General features: G+C 51.2%; 1 long non-coding RNA gene across 1 annotated transcript; it reads left to right on the forward strand.

Annotated features, from left to right (window-relative positions):
- Positions 1–3,649: 3,649 nt before the first annotated feature.
- LOC118351357 (uncharacterized) lies at positions 3,650–11,064 on the forward strand. Its single transcript, XR_004806677.2, has 3 exons — positions 3,650–4,161; positions 5,786–6,848; positions 10,401–11,064. It is a non-coding gene; the product is annotated as an uncharacterized LOC118351357 (long non-coding RNA).
- Positions 11,065–11,325: the final 261 nt, after the last annotated feature.

Below are 11,325 nucleotides of genomic sequence, written 5' to 3' on the forward strand. Positions count from 1 at the left end.
TGGCAGTGGCTTCAGCTCAGCAGAAGCTGCGATGCTGTGTGTCTACCCAATGCTCCAGGCTCCAGGTGGCCATTTGCCCTATGACCTCTGATTACTGCCTCCATGGTTTTGCCTTTACTAGAATGTCATATAGTTGGAGTCATGTAGTACACTTCCATTTCAGATAGGCTTTTTTCACCTAGTAATATGCACTCAAGTTTCCTCCATGTCTTTTCATGGCTTGGTGGCCCATTTCTTTTTTGGGTCATATTCCCTTGCCTGGATGCACCACAGTTTGTCTATCGATTCACCTATTGGAGAATATGTTGATTGTTTCCAGTTTGGGGCAGTTATAAATAAAGCTGGCATAAATGCTGATGTGCAGGATTTGGTGTGAATATAAGTTTTCAACTCATTAAGCAGCTAGGGGAGTGATTGCTGGACAGTATAGTAAGAGTACACTCAGTTTGTGAGAAATCACCAAACATTTCCCAAGGGGCTTCACCATTTTGCGTTCCTACCAGCAGTGAATGAGAATTCTTGTTGCTCCACATCCTTTCCAGAATTTGGTGTTGTCTTTGCCTTCATTTTCAAATATAGTTTTGCTGGGTGTAGAAACCTAGGTTGACAATGTTTTCCTCTCTGTGCTCTAAGATTGTCTCCATTATCTTTTGGTTTGCACAGGTTCTGACAAGAAGTCCTCTCTTTTCTTGTATGATGTTACTTTTCTCTTTTATCCTTTATAATCATTTTTAAGAAATAGGATTATGATATATAAAGCCTCTGAATGTGTTTTGAAGTCAGAGCCAGCAGATTACTGATGATGGATCAGATGGAGGAGTCAAGGAGTAAAGGCATCAAAGATGCTGCCAAAAGTCTGAGCTTGAGCAGCTGGGAAGATGGAGTGCAGGTTGCCGAGAATGCAGCTGGTATGGGCTGTGAGAAATCACAGCTTGGTCGATTCAGAGAAGAAGGTGGCATGTTCCTCAGGCTGCCTCAGAAAGCAGAGCCTTGGACAGAAATTACAGGGCAAGTAGTTTGAGAGACGATCCTAGGCAGCACCAGATAGGAAAGGGACATGGGCAGAGGAGGAAGGCAGGTGGATGCAGGTGTATTGTCCAAGTTAGCACTGCAGGCAGTGGGTGCCTCCTCCCACCCGAGAATTCCAGAAACCCCTCTGGAACACACTCCTCAGAGGTGGCCAATGCAGGGGACAGGGAGAGGGAGCCATCCAGGGCATGAGGGCTGGTCCTGGGCACTGATGCTCAGACACTGCTGGCCTGCCTCACCCAGGCAGAGCAAGGCTCTGGGGGCAAATGACCTTGGGTGGAGACGTGGGTGCTGGCAGCTGGATGTGGGCTGTTGAGGTCCAAAGGGGTAAGGGAGGAGCTGGGTGGTGGAGCAAGGACAGTCCTCGGTTAGCCCTGCATGAGCCAGGGGCTCCCAAATTTAGGAGTGAAAGTTCCCACCCCTGATAGATACCTCCCATTGGCTCGGCCGTTGGCCTGGGTGCTCCCATCACCTCATTTACTCCTGGTCAGGGCACGGCAGCTCTTCACAGAGACTCCAGCTGCAGACAAGGGAGCCCGGCTTTGTGAGGCTCCCACCCAGCCCTGATGCCCACTGGCTGACCACATTCCACAGAAGGGACTGAGAGCTGCCCTCGCCTATACGAGGCCATGCGGCTCGCTGCTCACAGGGAAGCTGCAGCTGGCCCTGACACGTATCCACCTGCTTGGGCCTCTCCCCAGCCCAGCGCTGCTGCCCCCAGGAGCCCAGTCCCCCACTTCCACTGTCCAGCAGCAAGTGTCAGACACAGTGGGCGTCCCGTTTATCACCATGTCCTGCGAATTAAAAACAATGTCCATGAGGTCATATCCATGGGCTTTGGGGTTGGCTGTGTAAATATTTGGCCTTCAGGACTCTTCTCGGCCAAGCTCCTCAGGGTGCTGACGTTAAACACACTCCTTCAGGAAAAATGCAGTTGGTCTCAGGAAGGCCTCGGGGTCCGGCTCTCAGAGAGTGTCTGCTCAGGCTAATGTTTGACAACACAAAGCCCATTTTTCCTATGACTTTTTCTCATTTAAGACAAGAAAGATTGCCCTCTACTCGCCAACACACATACTCACAGTCATTAATACGCAGGCATTTTAAAACATTTGTGATCAGAAAGGTCTGTGTTTTCTCATTTCCTTACAGTGTCAGGGAGATTTGAGAGGGAGGGAGGGAGGGAAGGAGGGAGGGAGGGAGGGAGGGAGGGAGGAGGGAGGAGAAGGCAATCTTAGTACCCACCGCCGGGGCTTTGTGGAAAGATGCTCTGTGCATGCCCAGGATGCTGTGGCCATCTGAGGCGGTGCTGCAGATCCCGGGTGGGTCCACACCCCATCCTCAGGTGGCAAGCTGGTCCCTGAGCCACTGGACTCTGTACACAGGAACTCTGAGGGCCGTGGTGGTCAGAAGCATAGCCGCCTTTCCTCTGTGGGGGCAGGGGGGCTGCAGGTGCCTTTACCTGCACTCTGAGATGTGCCCTCAGGTGTGTGGGTCTCTTGTGGCTGCTGTGAGCAGACAGGTGGCTTCTGGGACAGGTGTTTATTCCCTCGGCTCTGCAGGCTTGGTTCCCTCCTGCTTGCCGCTGACGCCTCACTGATCTCTGCCTTCTTCATCACACGGCCTTTTTTCCTCTGTGTCTGTGGCCCTGAGTTCATGTCTCCTCTTCTTAGATGGACAACAGTCATGTTGGGTTAGGTGTCCCCCCACCCACCAGTGTGACCTTGTCTTAACTAGTTGGCATCTGTAAACACCTCATCTCTCAGCAAGGGCACCTCCTGAGGCCCTGGGGTCAGGACTTCTACACAACCTTCAGTGTGGGGATGCCCTGGTGAGCATCGGCCAGCTGTAGACTGTGGGCAGGTCGGGAATAGGGAGATGGAACTGAGGACGATCCTCTGTTCCTGGAGTCACAGCTGTGCCCCGTGCTGTGGGGTGCCCCCAGGCAGTGTCCCAACTGCAGAGCCGCTTTGCAGGGAAGAAGGGGCCTGGGTGCAGGGGGAGAAGCTGGCCCTGCCAGGTGGAGGCCACATCCCTGGCAAGAAGGGTGAGGGCGCCAGGTGGGGACCTGACAGCTACTGCCGCGTGTCCACACTGGTCCCCGTGAGCCACCAGGACTTCTGCGCCCTGGCAGCTGGGGTGCTGGGCAAGCTCCCGTGAAGGGGAGTGGGAGGGGTGAGGCCCGGGGACAGCTGACCGCCACAAGACGGAGGAACACTGAAGCTGAAGCAGAATAGCTTATTATGACCCCTCGCTGACTCTGAGGAGGACGGGGAACAGAGCCCGGTGACCAGGGCTGGGGCAGGAACCCCTGGGCAGTGGAGGCCGCAGAGCCAGCCTAGTGGGTGTGCGGACAGACAGTGGACAGACCTGCGGGGCCGGCGTCTCAGGCGGAGCGGGGGCCGTGACTGCGCAGACACCTTCCGAAACTCCTTCAGATCACTACTTCACAGCAGCGATCCCTTACGACATGCTTGCGGTGTAGACAACACCCAGGAGCGGGCCTGCCTGTCCCCCTGGGCCTCCCGGTCCCACCTGGGCGGCCGCTGCCGGGGCGCAGGGTCACCGTCCTCGCTTCCTGCAGACGCGCCCCGGACCCTCGCGTGCGCGCCCCTAACCGCCGAGCGCCACCGCAGACTCCGCGGGTGGACATCCCACGGCCTCTTGGGTGGCCCAGGCCGCCCCGCAGCGCCGTGCGCTTTTCACTGGGGGAGTTTGCGCGATTTGTCCCCCCTCCGGTCGGGGACACGTGGCTGCCCCACACGGTCGCCGCCACGAGAAAGGTCCTGGGGATGCTCGTGCGCGGACCCCGGTGCCCCAGGGTGGTCCCCGCCTGGGAGCGGGGCTGCGCGGGGCCGTGGGCAGGTGTCAGCTGTGCCGCCTGACCCCAGACCGGCCATGGGGCCCCGCGGGCAGGTTCACCGCTGCGGAGAGGGGAGGGATCTGCTTGGCTCCAGCCCTCCCCCCAGCCCTCCCCCCAGCCCTCTCCCACCAAGCCCCTCCCCCAGCGACCCCCGCCCTCGCCTCTACGTCCCATACTTTTCAAGATGGTCACAATACTGCTCACAAATGTCACAAAATGACCAGGAAAGCAGCAGGAATGGCTTGTTGGCTGCTCCAGTCTCGGGCTCCAGGGTAAGAGACACGACCGTATTTTCCGTATTTGCTCTTTCCTTAAACCCCAAGGCCACAGCCTTTCTCTGGGAGGCTCCCCAGGGTCCGTTCCCACCCCCCACCCACCCCCCCCCACCTCCCCGGCTTCCACCACTGCCGGCTCTGGGAGGCTGTGCTCTGGAGCCCTGGCTGTGATGTGCAGGCTAAGATCCTGGGGACAGGGCTGGAAGTGGCAGCAAGTCCAGAGGCTTTGTGTGGGGCTGGGGGGATGTGGGCAGGTGTAGGGCTCAGGTCAGCGAGGATGAAGGTACCCAGGGCGGGGCTTGACCCCCCAACTCAGCTAGACCTGGCTATCTGGCTGGTCTCAGCTTCCACATCCACTGGGAAGGGCTCAGACCTCAGTGGGACCTAGGCCCCTCCCGGGCACACAGTGCCTGTTCTATAAACAGCCCTAAAACAAGAAATCTCCTCTGTGCGGAGCCAATGGAGAGGCCCCCGCAGAGGACACAGAGGGAAGTCCACTGCAGATGTGTGGCTGGGACCAGAATGGGATCTGGAGGCTTGAGAGGGAGAACAGGGCCATCGGGGGGCATCTGCTGGGCCCTCTGGGGGTCAGCAGGGGCAACGGGCTCATGTTGGGACTGCACTTGTGGAAGGAAAGAGGGAAGGAGCAGAGGGGCCCTCAGAGCACCCTGCTGACCTGGCAAGGTGTCACCCAATGCTTGGGGCACCCTGGGCAGGGAGAGACCAAGAAGGACATGGGGGCACCTAGCGGGAGGCAGGCAGCTGCCCACACCCCTCCACGGGCTCCTGGCACCACCCCTGTGAGCTCCCATGACATAGACCTGCATGTTGTCAGGACCACAGATGCGTGGCTGCCTGAGCCCCAGCCTGCAATGCTGTGTGGGTCTTCCAGGCCTGAGTGCCCCTCTTCTCCCCGGCCAGCCCCCTGGTGGGACCCTTCTGGATGCACCTGGGACTGTGTTAACCCTTCTTGCACCAGAGGCTGAAGCTGCTTGGGTTGGGCATAGTCCCTTGAGGGATAGCCTTCTTCTGGTCAGTGGACATGTGGAGCCTCCTGGAGGAAGAAGAGAGAAACCCCTGGGGCCAGGAGAGAGGGCAGGGGGCAGCCCTCCTGGTGGAGGTGTCCACGCCAGCCCTCCTAGGTGTTCCTATCAACCCCCCACTGCGGGGTCACTGCTGTCCCCAAAACAGACGCTGGCTCTCCCGAGTGGCTTCTCCTTGAGCAGAAAGCCTGCATTTCACCCAGTCTCACAGCAACACCAGGAGTCCAGCTGCTGTGGAAGTGACCCTGCATGTGCCCAGGAGCAGTAGGGTGGCTGGGAGTCCCCAGAGAGAGGGATGAGAAGGAGGCAGAGGGGAGGAGGGGTCCTAGCGGCCAGGCCCCCCTGCACATGGAGGTCCTACCCGCACCAGGAGGCAGCAAAGCTCTGACACACCCACAGGTTCCCCGTGCACACCTTCCAGCGGCTGCACACACCTCCTTATCCGCTGGTCCTGGGGGCTCGTGGGGCAGCAGGAGGGAGCGGAGCGAGGGCTGACTATGGGTGCCCTCCTCAGGGTCCCCGCCTTGCTCCGCTGGCCCTCACCCTCGTGCCTGCCTCTGACCTTGGTTGTCTCACAGGGACGGGGTGATAGGACCCCTGAGCCCAGAGCCTGTGGAGAGACGACTCCCTTCCCGGCCCACAGGCGCGTGGAGCTCTCGGTGACTTCCACGGGCTGGCTGGGCCTCCAGCCCCTGACATGCCTCTAACCCCGGCCTCCTAGCTGTTTATCCTCAACCGCGTGAAGAAGGCATAAACCGTGGAGCTTGCCCAGGTATTTATTTTAGTTAGTGAAAATGCCTTGGACTTTGCCAAGAGCCATTTGACTTTAATTGGAAACTTTTGAGGCATTAATACTGCACCGAGGTTTAAGATGTGTCGGAGGCTCTGAAACCATCCATCACGTGAAGGCTGCTTCAGACCAGGTGGAATGAAGACAACCTTTTAGCAAATCCACCTCCCTTAATGGACTCATTTATAACTCTCTGGATCACTGGGCAGCGTCTCTCCTGCAGAACCCCAGGAGCGCCAGCCAGCGTGTCTGAAAGCAGCCAACATCTGGTGACTGTAAATGAGGAACCCAGAAAAAACAAAACACAACATAAACAAGAAGCAGCTTGGGGAGGGCCAGCTGGACGCCCCCATTCTGTGCTCAGGGCGGACACTTCCCATCACGTGCAGGAAGCCGGGGGGATGCACTATCTGCACTTCCTCCAAGAAACGTCCCCACCAACAGCTCTGTCTATGGAGAGCCTCAGAGGGCCAGCCCGGTCAGGAGGCCACACCAGCTCCCCTGGCCTCATCCCATGATACACCCCCATGGGCATCTCGGGCCTGATCCCATCACAAGGCCCTAGTGTAGGCTCTTTCCTGTGCCCAGAGCAGTCCTTCTGCTCATCTGTACTAGTTAGCTATCACTGCGAAACAAAGGATCTCACACTAAGCAGTTGAGAACAACAGAAGTTCAGAATGTCAAAAAGGAAAGAACAACATTGATGTGGCTAAAAATAGAAGCAAATGTAATAAACTACCTTCTCATTAGTTTTTAGGTCATATTTGACGATTGAAGCAAAAATTGTAATCTGATGTGGTGCTCAGTGTATGAAGAAGAAATACTTGAGATCTGTTCTTTAAATGGGAAAGGTAATGAACCTACAGGGAATTAGGTTTTCTACACTTTATAGTTTGTTCAAAAACATTGTACATAAGTCAAAAGAGCATACTAAAAGATGTTGAAATAATCTACAGAGAGATATTAAGAGATCATATGGTGTTTCTATTTTTAACTTCTTGAGGAACCTCCTCACTGTTTTCCAGAGTGGCTGTACCAGTTTGCATCCCACCCACAGTGTAAGAGCGTTCCTCCTTCTCCACACCCTCACCAACACCTGTTTTTCTTGTGTTCTTGATTTTAGCCATTCTGACTGGTGTCAGGTAGTATCTCATTGTGGTTTTGATGCCACATCAAAACCTGTATTTGTATTTCCTTGATGCCAAGTGATGTGGAGCATCTTTTCACATGTCTGTTGGCCATCTATATATCTTCTTTGGATAAATGTCTGTTCATATGAAAGACTCCTAACTCTGGGAAACGAACTAGGGGTGGTGGAAGGGGAGGTGGGCGGGGGGTGGGGGTGACTGAGTGACAGGCACTAGGGGGGCACTTGACGGGATGAGCACTGGGTGTTAGTCTATATGTTGGCAAATTGAACACCAATAAAAAATAAATTTATAAAAATAAAACAAAACAAACAAACAAACAAAATGTTCATGACTTCAGCCCATTTTTAATAGGATTACCTGGGTGTTTTGGTGTTGAGTCATAGGAGTTCTTAACATATTTTGGATATTAACCCCTTATCAGATAGAATGTTGCCATTTGTGACAACATGGATGAACCTAGAAGATATTACACTAATTGAAATAAGCCAGACAGAGAAAGACAAATAGATATGATTTCATTTGTATGTGGAATCTAAAAAATAAAACAAATGAATGAGCAAATAAATAACAACTAAAAAGAGAGAAAGAAATAGACTCATAGAGAACAAACTGGCAATTGCCCAAGGGAGGTCAGTGAAATAGGTGAAGGGGACTAGGATGTATAGGTGTCCCCTTATAAAAAAAAAAATAAGTCATGAGATGAAAAGTGTGGCATAGAGAATACAGCCAATAATATTGTAATGCACTTATCATGGAGAACATTTCATAATGTACATAATTGCTGATCACTACACTGTATACTTGAAACTAATTTAATATCATACCTCAGCTATACTTGAATTTAAAATGTTTTTAATTTTAAAATAATGAGTAGAAATGGATGAAATTGAAACAAGAAAACAGTATAGAAATTTAATGGGGAAAAAAGCTGTCTCTTTGAGTAAACCAATAAAAGAGATCATCCTCTGGCAATACTAAAAATACCCAGAGAGTAGACACAAATAACCCACATCAGGAATGGAAAAGGCACTACCACTCCACATACTGAAACCATGTACATGATGATGGGGATTCTACAAACAATTCTAGCCTCATAAATTCAACAACTGAGAAAAAACGGAGAGAAAGAACAAGAGAGTAATTTCTCAAACACCACAAACTATGAAAACTCACTGAGACAAGTGAGACAAACTATATAATCCTATAACCTTTAATAAATTGAGTTGGTAATTTGTAAGCTTCCGAGAAAAAAGTTACCAGGCCCAGATGTTTTGCTAGAGAATTCTAATGAACACTTAAAGAAGAATGGAAACCATTTCTATGCAGGGACGCTCCAAAAACAGAGGCTGGAGTACCTCCCAACTTCTGTTAGGAGTCCTGTCACTGCCTGACACCCAACCCAGATAAGGACTGTTTGAGAAAGGAGAGAAGGGAAATGATAACCCAATTTCTCTACCAAACTCAGATGCAAAGATTCTCCACAAATGAGGCCAATGAACCCAGCAGTGTAACACAAGGCATTATACGCCATGAACAAGTGAGATTTATTCCAAGAATGCAAAGCTGGTTCAATATTCTACAATCAGAATAATAAACCTCATCCAAAGATTAGGGAGAAAAGTCAAATGATCACAGCAATCAATGCAGAAAACCACTTGATACAATCCAAGACCCACTCATGATAAAAACTTAAGGAACTAGGAATAGAGGGGGAACCACTCAGCTTGCCCAAGAAGGCCTACTACAAAAACCCTACAGCTAACATCATACTTAATGGTATGGCAAAGGACTGTGGTCCTTTCCCTCTAAATTTGGGGTCAGTCATCACTGTCATTTCACATAGTCCTGGAGGTTCCAGTCACTGCATGAAGGCAAGGGGAAAGGGCACACAGATTGGAAAGGATGAATTTAAACCATTCCTATTCGCAGATGACATGACTGTCTATGTGGAAAACCCAAAAGAATATACAGAAAAAAATTCCCTACAACTAACTGAGCTCAGCAGGCCAAGAGGACACAAGACCAACACACAAAAATCAACTGTGTTGCTATATACTAACAATAAATATGTAAACATAGAAATAAAAATACATCATTTACATGCCCCCAAAGGTATAAAGTATAACAAATATGTACAGAATCTGACAATTTAAAAATACTGGTTTAAAAAAAAACAAACAAGATCTAAATAAAATGTAGAGCCATACCATGCTCATGGATTGGAAGACTCAGCATGGTGAAGAAGTCAGTCTCAACTGACCTATAATATTGATGCAATTCCTATCAGAAACCCAAATGGGTTTTTGATCCATGCAAACAAGCTCATTCCAGAATGTATGTGGATAGCACAGGCCCAGGGAATCTAGGCAGCCATGATGAGGGACCACGCAGGAGAAGCCCCTTTCCTGACAGTAAGCCTCCCTCTGTCATCACAGCAAAGAGGATGGGGTGATGCCAGGGGGAGAGACACAGGACACAGGGATCCACAGGACACAACAGGGACCTGGCAGGAGCCTCACCAAGGGCAGGGGTGATTGCCAAATGCACAAAGGAAGGACTAACAGCCTTTCCACAAATGCCATTGGAGCGATAGGACATCCACAGGCAAACCGGAAGCCCCGATCTAAACCACATACCTAATATGAACAGAAGCTCAAGATGGATCATAGATTAAAGGTAAAATGGAAACTATGAAATTTCAAGGAAAAAACTCAGGGGAAAGTCTTAGGATCTAGGACCAGTGTCCTTAGTCTGGACGCTACCAAATTTATAAATTGGACCCTATCAAATTAAAATTGTTTGCTCTTTACAGACTGTTAAGAGCTCTGGAGCAGCTAGGTCATAGGCAGTCAGAGCTTACAAGGCCACCTGAGGGCTAGCAGCCAGGGAAACTGAGGCCCAGAGAGATGAGAAAACCAGAGCTAGTCATCACAGCAACTAGCCCTTAGATGTGGTGCAGACATGGTCACATGCAGTGGGGTGTCAGGAATGTGTAGTTCCCTGAAGTTCATGGACCACACCCTTTGTGTTCTGTCCTCAGACCACATGTAGAGGGACAGTGATCCATAAAGCCTTCCCTAGGAAACATGAAGCAATAATGATAACACCACTGGTAATGAGCACTCATGTATCCCAAACACTATCCTGCCCCCATTACACTGTCCTCTGATATCCTACAGCATTGTTGGTAAGGTTTTTGACACATAGTAGGTGCTTGATAACCAAGATTCCATCTCCTTCTTCCCCTGACAGTTTCTCAGAACTTCACAGCCCTAGCTCAGGGTCATTACTTCTGTGACTGTCTCTTAGGATGGTGTTGCCAGCACAGGGCAGAACAGTGCCTATCATTACCCTGCCTCCAGGTGTGCCTGAAGCATGTTCTCCTCTTTGGCTGCTGGATAGCCCCATCTGGAAGCTGGTACCAGTTCAGAGAATGCAATTTCCATTCTAAAATCTGGCTGCAAACCTTCTGACACTCCTGCATAGAGTGGCAGTCTATGTCCCCTCCTTGGAACCAGGTGGGCTGTAGCTGCTTTGAACAAGGAAAAAGGGGAAGTGATGTGATAGCTTTGGGGGCTGAGTCACAAGAAGCCATGCAACTTCCCCCTTCCCTGCTGGAACTCCCACCTTGGAGCCCTAGACTGCTGTGGAAAGAGTCTCATCACCCTGAGGCCAGAGAACCAGTGCAGTTGACAGTACCCATGGAGCCTGTAACCCAGCCGCCCTGGCACTGTTGGCACCAGCATGCTGTCACCAAGTGGTCCTCTCAACCCCACTATCTCAGCCTCTGTAAAGCCCTTTGAATCTTTCTGGCTGAAACACCAGACATTGTATCACAGAGACAAGCTGTCTCCACTGTGTTCTGATTGAATTTCTGACCCACAGAATCTCTGGGCACAATAAAATTATTGTTTTAAACCCCAAAGTTTGGGCTGGTTTGTTATGTAGCAAGAGGTCATTAGAATATAGGATCACAGAGCACCGGGTTCTGCGTCCAAAGCCCTAATCTGCCATGGGCCAGATGTGGAAATCTGAGTTCCATTTCTCCAGATGCAAAAGGATCTAAGTTGGTCATAGAATATGATGACAAACATAAGACCTTGCACACCTCCCCCATCTCCTTTAAGGGCAGACATTGTTACCGAGCACAGCACGGCTCCCACACTTACCCGCAGTC

The sequence above is a fragment of the Canis lupus genome, chromosome 1 (genome assembly GCF_003254725.2).
Source record: "Canis lupus dingo isolate Sandy chromosome 1, ASM325472v2, whole genome shotgun sequence".
NCBI classification, from domain to species: domain Eukaryota; kingdom Metazoa; phylum Chordata; class Mammalia; order Carnivora; family Canidae; genus Canis; species Canis lupus.